The sequence below is a fragment of the Rattus rattus genome, chromosome 6 (assembly GCF_011064425.1).
Source record: "Rattus rattus isolate New Zealand chromosome 6, Rrattus_CSIRO_v1, whole genome shotgun sequence".
Taxonomy (NCBI): Eukaryota; Metazoa; Chordata; class Mammalia; order Rodentia; family Muridae; genus Rattus; species Rattus rattus.
In genome coordinates, this window is record NC_046159.1 from 109,144,255 (window position 1) to 109,158,723 (window position 14,469).

The 14,469-nt window shown below is 39.8% G+C and overlaps 1 protein-coding gene across 2 annotated transcripts in view; it reads right to left on the reverse strand.

The window, feature by feature from the left end:
- The window catches only part of Klhdc10 (kelch domain containing 10), a 57,257-nt gene that overhangs the window by 42,045 nt on the left and 743 nt on the right, over positions 1 to 14,469 (reverse strand). The window lies entirely within an intron of this gene.

Sequence of the window (14,469 nt, forward strand, 5' to 3'; positions counted from 1 at the left end):
CTCTGCCTCCACAGCTCTGGGACTACAAGTATCAGCCACCCATCTAGCTTTTCACGTAGGTGCAGGGGACTCCCACCAAGATCAGGGCTAAGGTCTTTTTCAATTTTAACATCTTATGGTTCAAAGAAGTTTCAAAGGGGAGGAAAAAATAAAATTTCATTCTGAAACTTTATTATGATTTATAAGGTTGATTTCAGTGTTACAATTTCTTGTGTTAAATCCTTACAGAGGATTTAAAAGCAAAACCCCTGACTTCATTATAGTCTACATTTTTCTGCAAATGAGTCTACAATGAAATATACACTATAGCTACTAAATCCATTTGCATACTTCTCTTTTTGTTGGTGGTGGTGTTTGTTTTTATTATTCTGATTCCAGACTCTTGTGTACACAAAGAGCATGCTTTACAGCATGCCAACAACCAACACCCTCTCAGCCAACAACCTCAGCTCCTGACTTCTTGATTCAGTATCATCTCCACTCTTTATCTACAGCAAAAACCTGTTTAAAAAATGGATGGGGCTGGAGAGATGGTTCAGCAGTTAAGAACAATTGTTGCTCTTGTCTAGGACCACATCTCTCATGGCCAGTTCTCACAACTCCAGTTCTCAGGAATCTGACACTCTCTCTTCTGACCCACACAGGCTCCAGGAACACATGTGATGTACATGCATACATGCAGGCAAAATATTCATACACATAAAATAAATCTTTAAAGAAAAAAAAGTTGATGGGCAGTGGTGGTTCATACGTTTAATCTCAGCACATGGGAGTCAGAAGCAGGTATATTCCTGCATCTGAGGCAAGTCTCTACAGAGAGCTCCAAGTCAACCAGGGCTACATAGTGAGATCCTGTCTCAAAAACAACAAAGGGTGGACTAAAGAGATGGCTCAGTGAATAAAGGCTGACAAACTGAATTTGATCTCTAGGACCCACATGGTAGGAGGAGAAGACTCTTGAGAGACCTCTGACCTCCAGACATGCACCATGGAATGTATTACACATGAACTCACACATAAAATAAATAAAATGGAACTCTTAAAAGTATTGAATAAGGAAACCAGACATGGCGGCCCATGCCTGTAGTCCCGGCATTTGAGAGCTAAGGCTGTGCTATGTGGTATTTCAAGAGTATGTATGATCTTGTCTCAAAAATTTTTCTGTGTATCAGATGTAACTGGGAATATAGCTTAGTGGTGTGTATCATTTGCCTAGCATGCATGAGACCATGGGTTCAATCTCAGTATCTACCCCAACCCCAAAAGGTAGCACATAGCCAGGGCTACGAGTGCATAGCTTATAATCACAGTGCTGAGGACAGTGAAGCAGGGCCTGTCTTGAGCTGGAGGCCAGTCTGGGCTACACAGGACATTTCAAGCCAGTCTGGGCTTTGGAGGGAATTTTGTCTTAAAAAACAGGCATGGTGGTATACATCTTTAATTCCTACACTAGGGAGACAGAGGCAGGAGAATCTGTGAGTTCAAGACCAGCCTGGTCTATGCAGGAGCTCTAGGACAAGCAGCTAGGACTTACAGAGAGAGCCCTGGCAAAACAAGACAAAAACAAAACTCAAGGTTTGTGGTTTGAATAAAATATCCCCCAAAGTGCATATATTTGAACATTTGGTCTCCTATGGGTGGAACTGTTTGGGAAGGATTAGAAGGTATGGCCTTGTTGGAAGGGTATAACTAGGTATGGCCTTGACAAAGTTATTAGGACAATCAGGAAGGTGGATTCATGAGAATCAGAAGTTCAAGGTCACTCTCAGCTCTCAGCTACACCATGAGTTCCAAGCCAACATGAACATAAGATTCTGTCCAAAAAATAAAAAAAAAGTATGAACAATGAAGAAAGCCAAAGTAAGCAAGATACCTAGGCCTAGTATGACTTTGGAATGAAATACTACATGGAGAAATATCTATTTCCGGAAATAGCACAATGTGCACACCCCTAATCCAAGTTGCACTGGAGGCTAAGGCAGGAAGATCTTAAGTTACAGGTAAGCGTAGGCTACATAGTTCAATGCCATCTCAGAAAAGTAAGCCTATTCTTTTCTTGGAAAGCAGAATGATAAGACAGTATGCACACTAAAGTATTTTCCTGTAAGTTCAGACAAGTTTCACTTAAAATCATAACTTAGGCCCCTTTTTTTGAGACTGGGTCACACTATGTATCTCTAATTGATCTGGACCGCTTCTTGTAGCTCAGGCTGACCTTGAACTCACAGAGATACACTTGTCTGCCTCTGCCTCCTGAGTCTGGAATAAAAGGTGCACACCATGGCTATTTCAAGTCCCTAATTTTTTTTTAATATTTATTTTATTTATATGAATACATTGTCACTGTCTTCAGACATCACCAAAAGAGGGTATCAGATCCCATTATAGATGGTTGTGAGCCACCATGTGGTTGCTGGGATTTGAACTTATTACCTCTGGAAGAGCAGTCAGTGCTCTTAACTGCTGAGCCATCTCTCCAGCCCCTAAATTTTTTGATACAGCTTTAAGAAGTTGTTTTCCGGGCTGGAGAGATGGCTCAGCGGTTAAGAGCACCCGACTGCTCTTTTAGAGGTCATGAGTTCAATTCCCAGCAACCACATGGTGGCTCACAACCATCTGTAAAGAGATCTGATGCCCTCTTCTGGTGTGTCTGAAGACAGCTACAGTGTACTTACATATAATAAATGAATAAAAAAAAAAGTTGTTTTCCTTGATAGTTTAATATGTAAATATATTTAAAACTAAATATATTTTTCTTTTGAAATTATTTTTTTTTCAGAGCTGGGGACTGAACCCAGGACCTTGCTTCTTTTGAAATTATTAATCCACACCAGAAATTCCACAGTCCTGCATGAAATTTGTTGCATATTTTTAAAAGAATTTGTTTCATGTGATCACAAGAAATGTATAGTTAGCATTTAATCTATTATACATCTGATTCAAGCTAACAGAGTTGACAGTTTAATGATGAAACCATATGGCAAGAAGTTACTGTGGATAAAAAGGGAAACAACTCAAAGAAAAGGCATCACTCAACTCCCAATTATTTTATCATCTCATTTTTTTACCAGTCATACTTCTCATTTTACTACCTAAACTTACTTTCAATGATTAGATAGCATAAGTCCAGGCTGGACTCTAAATGTGGCAGGAAAACAATGTAGAATTTTGATCTAGGAAGCAATATATATTTGTGCTTTAGCAAGCTTAATTCTGCTTCAACACATCAGGCTGATCAGAAGACTAAGAATAACAGTATATATCTATATCTGCGTGTGTGTGTGTGTGTGTGTGTGTGTGTGTGTGTGTGTGTGTGTGTGTAGATATTCAAACACTGCAACTGAAGGTAGTAAAGACCTAATTGTGGGGCTGGAGAGATGGCTCAGCAGTTAAGGGGCACTGACTACTTTTCCAGAGGTCCTGAGTTCAATTTCCAGCAACCACGTGGTGGCTCACAACCATCTGTAATGGGATCCTATGTCCTCTTCTGGTGTGTCTGAAGACAGCTGCAGTGTACTCACTCACATTAAATAAATAAATCTTTTTAGAAAAAAATCATTAGGGTTGGGGATTTAGCTCAGTGGTAGAGTGCTTGCCTAGCAAGTGCAAGGCCCTGGGTTCGGTCCCCAGCTCCTAAAAAAAAGAAAAAAAAAAAACCTAAATTGTGGTGGTGATAGAGTGAACTGGAAGGAACAAGCTGAGGAAGGAGCGCAGTGCAGCAGTCAAGTGGTAGACTTTTAGAATTGCCAGGACCCACAGCCTGACTCTGTAACCTTCAGCTTACATGGTCAAGACAAGAGTTTTACACTCTGTGCCTCAGTGTTCTTACCTACAAAAAGGGGGACAAAAATAATATGTCTAATTTAGCTATTTACACACTGGGGTATGAGTGCATGTTTACAGAAGTACTCAACTAGGGCCAGCAGATGTTGTTTGTTTGATAAAGTACCTACCTAGCATACTCAGTCCAATACCTAGTACCTACCATATGCACCACACCCACACCCATAATCCCAGCACTTCAGAAGGAGAGACAAGAAAATCTGATCAAAACCATTCTCAATTCTCTAACAAGTTTGAGACCAGCCTAGGCTATATGAAATCCTGTCTCAAAACAAACAAACAAAAACAAAAACAGCTTAGTAAAAAAAGCAAGAGTTGAGTGCTTGCCTAGGAAGCGCAAGGCCCTGGGTTCGGTTCCCAGCTCCGCAAAAAAAAAGAACCAAAAAAAAAAAAAAAAAATTCTAGTGTTTGGGGGGTCAGGGCCAAGCAGATCTGAGTTCAAAGCCAACCTGGTCTAGATAGCGAGTTAGTTCCAGGACAGCCAGAGTTGCCTACATAATGAGACCCTATCTTGGATAAACAACAATAAAAACAAACATAAACAAAAGCAAGCACTAGACCACCCATGGTGGTACAAACGTATAACTCCATCACTCATGAGTGTTTCAGGAAAGAGATGTGGAAGTGAGGTAAACCCATCTTAGTTGACTGCTTTGTGCTGATGGACAAATTGATTCTCAAATTTATGTGGAATTGTAAGGAACCCAGAATGGCCAAAATGGACCTTTGAAAGAAGAGTAAATTAGGAAGGCCCATAATTCTTTATTTCAAAACTTATTTCAAAGTACCAATAAATGAAGTACTACCATAATGGCATATGAGCAGACACAGAGATCAGTGGAAAAGAACAAAGAGATCAGAATGAGCCCACTTTACCATAATCAACTCATTTTTGACAAGGGTGACAGGACATTCAAAAGGGAAAGAAAAGTGCTAAAAACAAATGACACCAGACTGGCCGGACAGAGCTCAGAAGACCCTGACACCAAGGACAGGGATAACACAAGACCACAAAAAACTAAAGGAAAACACAGAGGTGTTAACTTTATGACCTTGTATTTGGCAAAGAATCCTTGTATATCACACCAAAACATAAACAACAAAAGGGGAAAAAAACTAGACTTCATCAAAATGTAAAAGATCAGTGTGTGCTTTTAGCAACACAACTAAGAAAAGGATAAAATGGAAGGAAATGCACATATAAATGTTAAATTATATAAACAAAGGACCTAAGTCTAAACTATAGAAAGAACTCTTAAAACAACAAAAAGATGGGCTGGAGAGATGGCTCAGTGGTTAAGAGCACTGACTGCTCTTCCAGAGGTCCTGAGTTCAAATCCCAGCAACCACATGATGGCTTACAACCATCTGTAATGGGATCTGATGCCCTCTTCTTGTGTGTCTAAAGACAGCTACAGTATACTCATATATAATAAATAAATCTTTAAAAAAAAACAACAAAAAGACAACTCAATTAAAAACAGGAATAAAGGGCTGAGAGATGGCTCAGCGGTTAAGAGCACCCACTGCTCTTCCAGAGGTCATGAGTTCAATTCCCAGCAACCACATGGTGGCTCACAACCATCTGTAAAGAGATCCGATGCCTCTTCTGGTGTATCTGAAGACAGCTACAGTGTACTTGTATATAATAAATAAATAAATCTTTAAAAAAAAAAAAAAAAAACAGGAATAAAAACAGGGCGTTTAAATATATAGCTCCCAAACAAGGAAGCTCACAGACAAATGGTCAGCAAGCACATAAAAAGATGCTTGGCAATGTTAGTCATCGAAGGAAAACACATCAAAAACTACAATGAAGGCATGAAGGTGCGAGGCCTACAGCCCAACTACTGAGGCCGAGGTTGCTTCAGCTTGGGAGTCTAAGATAAACCAGAACAACATGAATATCCGATCTAAAAAAACAAGAGCACTAAGATTCTATTTCACACATATTAAAATAGTTGGTATATACACTCAGAAAGTGAGATGACAAGTGTTTGGGGAGATGTACAAAGCGTTGGTGGGAATGTAAAATTCCACTTGCTCTGGAAAACTGTCTGGCAATTCATCAAATGGCTAAACATATTCCACAGAGTTACTACACGCTTCAGCAATTGTACTCTAAGTATTCACCTAAGGGAAACATCCAGACAGCTCTACACAGGTATACATACACAGCGACATTACACTTAGCGGTCAAAAACTAAAACCACCTAAGTACATATCAACAGATGGCCTGGTAAATGAATATGTGAAAGATAGAAACACAACACGGGAGGGGTGAGATGGGTCAGCTGGTAAAGGTGCTTATTATGATGATCTGAGTTTGTTCCCTGAAACCCCAGTGGTAGAAAGGAGAACTAACTCCCAAAAGAGTTGTTCTTTGACCTCTACATGTACACCATGGCTCTTGTATGCCACACAAACACACATGCATACACACAAACAAATAAATGTCAATAAATCAATAAATGAAGTCAGGGTCAGAAAAATGACTCATGGATAAGAACACTTGCTTCATAATCATGAAGACCAAAGCTCAGGTCCCAGCACCTATATAACATGCCTTAACCCCCGCCAAGGGAACTGGAGACTGGTGGATTGTTGGAGCTTGCTGCTTCTAGCCTACTTGAGACAAAAGAAGCCCCAACTTCCACTGAGATCCTGCCATAAAAAAATAGGCAGAGTGAAAGAGAAGGATATCCAATGCTCCCTTTTTGTCTTCTGTACAGGCATAGACACACAACCACACATGAATATACAGACATACAAAAAAGTCAAACTTGAGAAGGAGAGAGAGTGTGTGTGTATGTGTGTGTGCACAGTACTGTGCCTTTAATCCCAACACTCAGATTATTCTTGAGCCCTAAATAATAAAATTGAGTCATTACCCAAAAAAAAAAAAAAAAAAAAAAAAAAAAAATCAATGGAACAAAGATCACATTGAAGATCTCAGCCAGGTGGTGATAGTGCACGCCTTTAATTCCAGCACTGAGGAGGCAGAGGCAAGAGGATCTTTTTGAGTTCGAGGCCAGCCTGAATACAGAGAGAATTAATTCCATGACAGCCACAGCTACATAGAGAGACCCTGTCTCGAAAAACAAAGGAAAACAAACAAACAAACAGAAACAAATAAATAAATAAGGAAAATAAGAGCACTGGCTACTCTTCTTTAATCCTGAGTTCAACTCCCAGCAATCACCAAGTGGCTCACAAACATCTGTAATGGGATCTGATGCCCTCTTCTGGCATGCAGGCACACATGCATGAAAATTTTAGATAAGACATGTTCTCTCCTGTATCTCTGGATGCCCTGGAACCTAATTTTTAAAAAAGGGTGGGCTGGAGAGATAGCTCACTGACTGCTCTTCCAGAGGTCCTGAGTTCAAATCCCAGCAACCACATGGTGGTTCACAACCATCTGTAATGGGATCCTATGTCCTCTTCTAGTGTGTCTGAAGACTGCTACAGTGTACTTATAAATATATCTTTAAAAAGAAAAAGAATACCAGCAAGATGGCTTGACAACTAAAGGCACTTGAGGCCTGCTGACCTAGGTGCCATCCCTAGAACATACACACTGAAGGAGAGTACCAACTCCTAAAGCTGTCTTCTAACCTCTCCATCTGTGCCATGGTACATTCGAGCTCACACACACACAGAAATAAGCAAATGTGACAAGGGCTGGAAGGTGCAGAAAATGTGAACACCAAGAAATGAATGTAACAGACAAGTGGATCTCTGACGTCATGACCAGCCTGGAATAGAGCAAGTTCTAGGGTAGCCAGGAATACACAGAGAAACTGTCTCAAAAAACAAACACAACAACAAAAAAACAAGAAAAAGAAAGAAAGGAATACCCTCCAAAGATTGCAGCTACTTTTTTTTATATCTATTTTAAAGATGTATTTACTTTATGCATATGGGTGTTTTGTCTGCAAGTATGTCTGTATTATCAGAAGAGAGCACTGGATCCCATAGGACTACATTTTGAGCTGACTTGAGGTGCTGGGAATTGAACCCAGGACCTCTGAAAGAGCAGCCAGTGCTCTTAACTGCTGAGCCATCTCTCAAGTCCCCTATTTCTTTTTTAAGGATGTGTGTGTGTGTGTGTGTGTGTGTACGTGCATCCGCACACCCCATACCAAGGACTCAAAAGGCTGAGCAAAAAGGTCTCTTGAGCCCAAAAAATTGCAACAAGATTACCAAGGCAACAAAAGCCAGGCATGGTAGTGCACATCTGTAATCCCAGCACTCAGAAGTAGGCAGAAGGATCAGGAGTTCAAAGCCAGCCTCGGCTATGTAGCAATTCAAAGCTAACCAGGGATAAGCTAACCAGAGTCATAAGACTCTGACTCAAAAAGAAAACAAAATTACGATTTTAGGGGCATTAATTAGCTGATTTCATATTCAGAAAAAGATAAGAAAAACAAACAGTAATAGAACATGGGGCAACAATAATCAAAGAATGAATTGATTGACAAAGCAAAACAGTAATCTCATTCTATTCAGGAACTAAGTTGGCCTACGGATAGAATTTCACATGCAAGGAAACAGTGGGTACCTAGAGAAGAGCTCAGTGACGATGCTCAATAATGGGCAGGCATCCAAAGGAAAATAAAATAGTTCTCTCTCAGTGCTTCATTAAACATATCTACTCAGACATGCTTACATACAAAGAAAAAACTATAAAAGTACCAAGAATAACACAAGAACATCCATTCCAATTTTAGCTAAAGAGTACTGGTACAAGGATGATCTTTCTTAACCACAAATTATTAGACTCAAGTGGTTCTAACACTGCCGAATGGCTAAGAGCTCACAGGCTCTCGCAGAGGACCTGAGTCTGGGTCTCAGGACACACGTTCTGTAACTCCTACTCCTACCTCAGGGACCCAAAACTACTTTCTGGACTGCAAGGACACCAGCACTTACATAAACATGCACATAAACATCACATAATTTAATGTTTAAAAAGCTTTACTGGGGGCTGGAGAGATGGCTTAGTGGTTAAGAGCACTGACTGCTCTTCCAGAGGTTCTGAGTTCAAATCCCAGCAACCACATGGTGGCTCACATACATCAGAGGAGATCTGATGCCCTCTTCTGGTGTGTCTGAAGACAGCTACAGTGTACTTATATATAAGAAATAAATCTTTAAAAAAAAAAAAAAAAGCTTTACTGGAAAAATTTAATAAACTATTTAACACTGTTTAATCCTACTGGAAAAATCTATCTATAAACAAGGTTCAAAGATAAACTGAAAAACCCTGGAAAACATCGGCAACATGTGTCAGCGTGGTAAGTACCAGTCTCCTTAGAACATGAGTTCCTATAAATAATGTAAATAGAAAAATGAACAGAATCTATGGAGACTATAAATAACTGAAACAAACAAACACAGTTCTTTTTTTTTTTTTTTTTTTTTTTCCGGAGTTGGGGACCAAACCCAGGGCCTTAGCGCTCTACCACTGAGCTAAATCCCCAACCCCAACACAGTTCTTTCATTTGCTACAAAGATGCTTAAGGAAATATTCAAGCTGGGTGGAGAGGGCTAATCCCAGCAGAGGCAGTCGGATCTCTGAGTTCGAGGCCAGTCTGACCTACAGAGCTAGTTCAGAAAAGCCAAGGCTACATAGAGAAATCCTGTCTTGAAAAACAAAAACAAAAAAACAACAACAAAGTGGTTTAGGGCTTCAGAGAGATAGCTTAGTGGTTAAGAGCACTGGCTGCTTTTCCCAAGGACCTGGGTTCAATTCCTGGAACCCACATAGTGGTTCACAACACAATAATTCCAGTTCTGGGGGATCTGAGGCTTTCTTCTGATCTCTGAGGGCACCCAGAACACACATGGTATACAGGTAGACACATACATGCAAGGAAAACACCTGTACACATTTTTTTAAAGGTAAAGTAAAAGTTTAGCCAGGCATAATATACATGCTTGTAATCTCAGCACTTGAGGAGCAGAAGTAGGAAGATTTCCACACATTCCAAGTCAGTCTGGGCTACACAGTAACACCCTAACTCAAAGCAAGGGGCTGTAGGTCGAGGTGGCACACAGTTTTAATCCCAGCACTCAGGAGGTAAAAGCAGGAAGATCTCTGCGAGTTTGAGGCCAGACTGGTCATATAGTGAGTTCCAGGTCAGTCAGGGCTACAGAGACCCAGTCTCACAAACAAAAAAGAAAATCTAATCTCTGGCCTGGCAGAATAGCTTCTGGGTAGCATGTTCCCCTATCACATACACAGCCTGGGTTCCATCCATGGCTATTACAAAGATGGGGAGGGGGTTGAGACTCCAATAAAGGAACCGAGCAAGAGCCACCAGCCAGTTAACAGGGTTATCAGACCATGACCTGACCCTACCTCTACAAAGGGCAATCTGACAGTTTTTCAAAGTTTAAATAGTGAGTATCCTTTGACCTAGCAACTAAGCTTCTAGGAATTTACCTGCAAGATAAAGATCCTAAGTGTGAAATTCCTCACATACAGAACGGAACTCAGGGCGTCACAGTGGGAGGAAAACATATGACAGCTCTACCCCAGGCACAATGCACACTCCTGGACAGACAAGAAACACATCATTACTTGCTACTAAGGAGAAAAGCCAATACTCACAAAGGCAGCAAAAGCTTTCTCCATATGTTTTGTTTTATTGCTTTTTGAGACAAGGTTTCATGTAGCCCAAAATGGCCTCCAACCCAAATGCAGCAATGTCATGGAGTAGACCAGGCCTTCCTGCCTCTCCTCCCCAGGCTGTGATCATAGACACTACCATGTATGGCTAACACGTGTTCTTTTCTACCACTTGAAATTTACATTTATTTAAAACTTTTAAATTAAAATTTCATGATTATTTTTCACCCAGCTTACTGCTAAGTATGTCTTCCTCTTTGTCATTTTTTGTGTTAGCAACAATGTTTAACTGTTTTTTCCTACTAACACATTTACTTAATTAAACTCACATATTAAAATGTAATACTAACTTGTATTCTGTCCCCCTATTCCCTTGCTCTCTGAACTCTATCTCTAAATGCTTAATCTACAAAACAGCAGCACCATTCCCTACTTTTTCCCTAGGTATATAAAAATTATTAATTACTAAACTAAAAACCTAAGAATGTTCTTAGCCTATGGGGTAAACATAGCATCACTGCTGTATCCTAGAAAACAGCAGAAAAGAGCCAGCAAGATGGCTTAGCAGTAAATGAGATTGCCGCCAATTCTAATGACCAGAGTTCTAGTCCTAGGACCCACTCGGTAGAATGCAAAGAAGCACGACTCCCAGGCCCTCTGACACCCATATGTACACTGTGGCACACACACACACACACACACACACACACACACACACACACACACACAAAGTAATTCTGTTTTTAAAGGAAAAATATTTTAGAATTAAAAAGATAGCAGAACAGCAAGGCAATATTCAAAATTTCAAAAATACTATGCCGACACAATGTCTGAAGTAGTGCTTGGTACTTTTAAGGACTCAGTATTCTATCTGTCCACAGCTGGTGGGGCTATGGAGGGCTGAGCTACAGCAGTCAATCATTAAACATTAATACCTTACATATAACGCCAATGCAGTAATGTAATCTTTTTTAAAATTAAAAAAAAAAAAAAACAATTTTTTCAAGACAGGGTTTCTCTGTGTAGCCCTGGCTGTCCTCAAACTCACAGAGATCCACTGCCTAACTCCCAAGTGTTGGGATTAATAGTGTGTACCACCACCACTCAGCCTTAAACCCTTAATTTATGTGTTGAGGTGTTTCACCCGCCTAGATGTCTGTACACAACCTATATGCCTGTCCTGTGAGACCACAAAGGACGTCAGGTGCCCTGGAAGCGGAGTGTCTGATGGTTGGTTATAAGTCACTATGTGAATGCTGAGAATGAAAACCTGCTTCTCTTAAAGAGCAGCCTCTTAACTTCTGAGCCCTCTCTATAGACCCTAGTTAAAAACTGTTAATATCTTACATTGTGTTACATACATACAGATATATGCATACAGACACACACATAAACACACACACATAGTACATCGTTCCCAACAATATTCATGCACAAATGCTATGTATACCTTAGGAAAAATTTGTGATAGGAGGAGAGGGTACAGGGAGAGGGCCATGTCAGAAAGGTGAGAGAAGGCTCCTAGGGAAAAAAATACAATTGAGATGCAGTAAAGGTGAGGTAAATAAGAAAGGATGAAGGTTCCTCCAGGACAGAAGACCATGTGTGTGCAGGGCTTCCTGTGGTGAGGGAAGCAGAGCAGAGAGTGCAGAACAAAATGGAGGGCCAACTCAAGGCGAGAAGGCAGCCGGTGTGCTGCCTCTTAGGTCTTGGTCTTACTGTGAGAACAATAAAGCAGCAAGAAAGGCTGGATATGGTGGCACAAACCTGTATGCCACTACTCTAGAAGCTGACACAGGAGGATGGAAGGTTCAAGGCCAGTCCGGATAAAGGTGAGACCCTATCTTAAAAACAAAAACAACAACAACAACAACAACAACAAAAAAAAAAAAAAAAGCTAAAAGAAAAGGGCTGTAAGCAGAGATGATAAAAGATTTGTATTTTCAAAGATCAGTGATATATGAATGGAAGGTTCTAGCAGAAGGTGGAAGGCTGCTTAGGAAGCTACTGCAGTGAACCTAAAGGACAAAGACAGAACTAGTTACAACAGAAGCAAAATAAACAACACTAGGTAGCTAATTGCAACTGATGTTGGTAGGGAGCTTAAGGAGACCATGATTTCAGATTCCCACAAGTAGACGAGTAAAGGTCCTACCACCAAGCCAGGCACAGCAGCACAAGCCTTTACTCCCAGCACACAGGACATAGAGACTGGAAGCCACCCTGGTCTACATAGTAAATGCTATATAGTAAGATTTTTGTCTTTTAAACTTTCTCAAAAAACATTATCCCTAAAAGACAATGGGAGCATTCCTGGAAGACCACCAGGTCGTACTGCTTTGTTTCAAAGGGACTGGACACAAGACAGAAATGCAAAAAAGGAAAAGGTTCTTTAAGTATGTGAAAGCCTTGGTAAAGAACGGTGAATTGGAAAATAGGAATAGAAGTCAAAAGAGATGGAAAATTAATATACCAAACAAACAAAAACCAAAAACAAAAAAAAAAAGGAAGATAGGCCTTCAGCGTCAGCCATAAAACAGACCTACACAGTCCTATTCCTCACTACCACTGAAAATATTTTGAATTATTTCAAAATAGACTAAAGAGCTATAATATGCAATACCCAGGAGAACAAAGGATTAGCATAAAAGAATTTATTATTTTTATCAAAGTGTATTATTGAGATATAAGAAATTTTCTAATTTTGAGAACGAAGGAAAGATGGAGACCGCCTGTGTGGGAAGAAGGAAGTGAATGCCAGCCTGGAAGAAAGGAAGCAGAACGAAGTCTAATGACTCCACTTCTCCAATTTTCACAGTTTAAGCACATTTTATCTTCACCTCTGGACAAATGGCTGCTCTTGTCCTCGGTGCTAAGAGAATGCAGAAATAGCGCCATACTTATTTGAAACCATGGCTTACCCTGCCCTCATGTGGTAGCAGAGAGGAACTACACCAATATATTACAGGACCCTGAGAATGCCCACATGAAGTTCATGGAATAATTATTAATCCATGACCAAAGACTTAAAGATTGCAGGCAGAGAGAAAACTGAGAATAGTCCTTGCCAAGGGATTTATCTTCTAGGCTAGTAATGCACAAAAATCTAGGGTTTTGTTGTTAACTGGAGGTAACAAAAAAAGATGTCTCCCCTTTTCTTAAAGATCACATATTTAGCAATTCCAGAATACCCAGTCTGATACTGTTTTTTCAAATCCAATTCATGGTATATTTGATTATATACAAATGTCTCAATTTTTTAATGGCATGCACAAATGGGTTAATGAACATTTCTGGTACACATAAAAAACCATAACACAGATATTAGAAATTGTCTTTTTGAATAAATAAAATCCCCTTTGTTATCTTCAAATTAATCAACTGACTTTTTTACTACCTAGGAGAACATGTCACAATAGTAAACACAATTCAGAAAAAATTAGGTTCTCAAAACTATCTAGACAAATATATCACTGATACAATCAACTTAACATTAGTCACACATACAAAAAAAAAACATGGCGAAGGTCTAACACATCATTCCTGACAATTCTCTTCACGGTAAAAAAAAAAGAAAAGAAAAGAAAGAAAAGAAAAACACGATTGCCCAATATGATTGACATTCTGTGCAGGATTACCATCCTTTTAACAGACTGAAAATGTGTATGCTTTTCACAACTGTTTACACACATATAGATTTGACTTTGGGCTTTTTATTTTTTTAAGGCATGTGAACTCAAAGACCAAAACATGAAATATAGCAATAGGTATATTTTCCCAATTTTCAGTTTTGATACCGGGATAACATCATTTCATTTCTTTATATTCATAATCTTCATTTCCCCCTTTTAAAATCTAGACACTATTATCCATTCTGTCTCTGTACATCCCCAAATATTACTGATTCAACCGTTTCCCTTAATCTTCTTGGTTTTCTTCCCCATATACTCCCCTAGCCAACACACACACACACACACACACACACACAC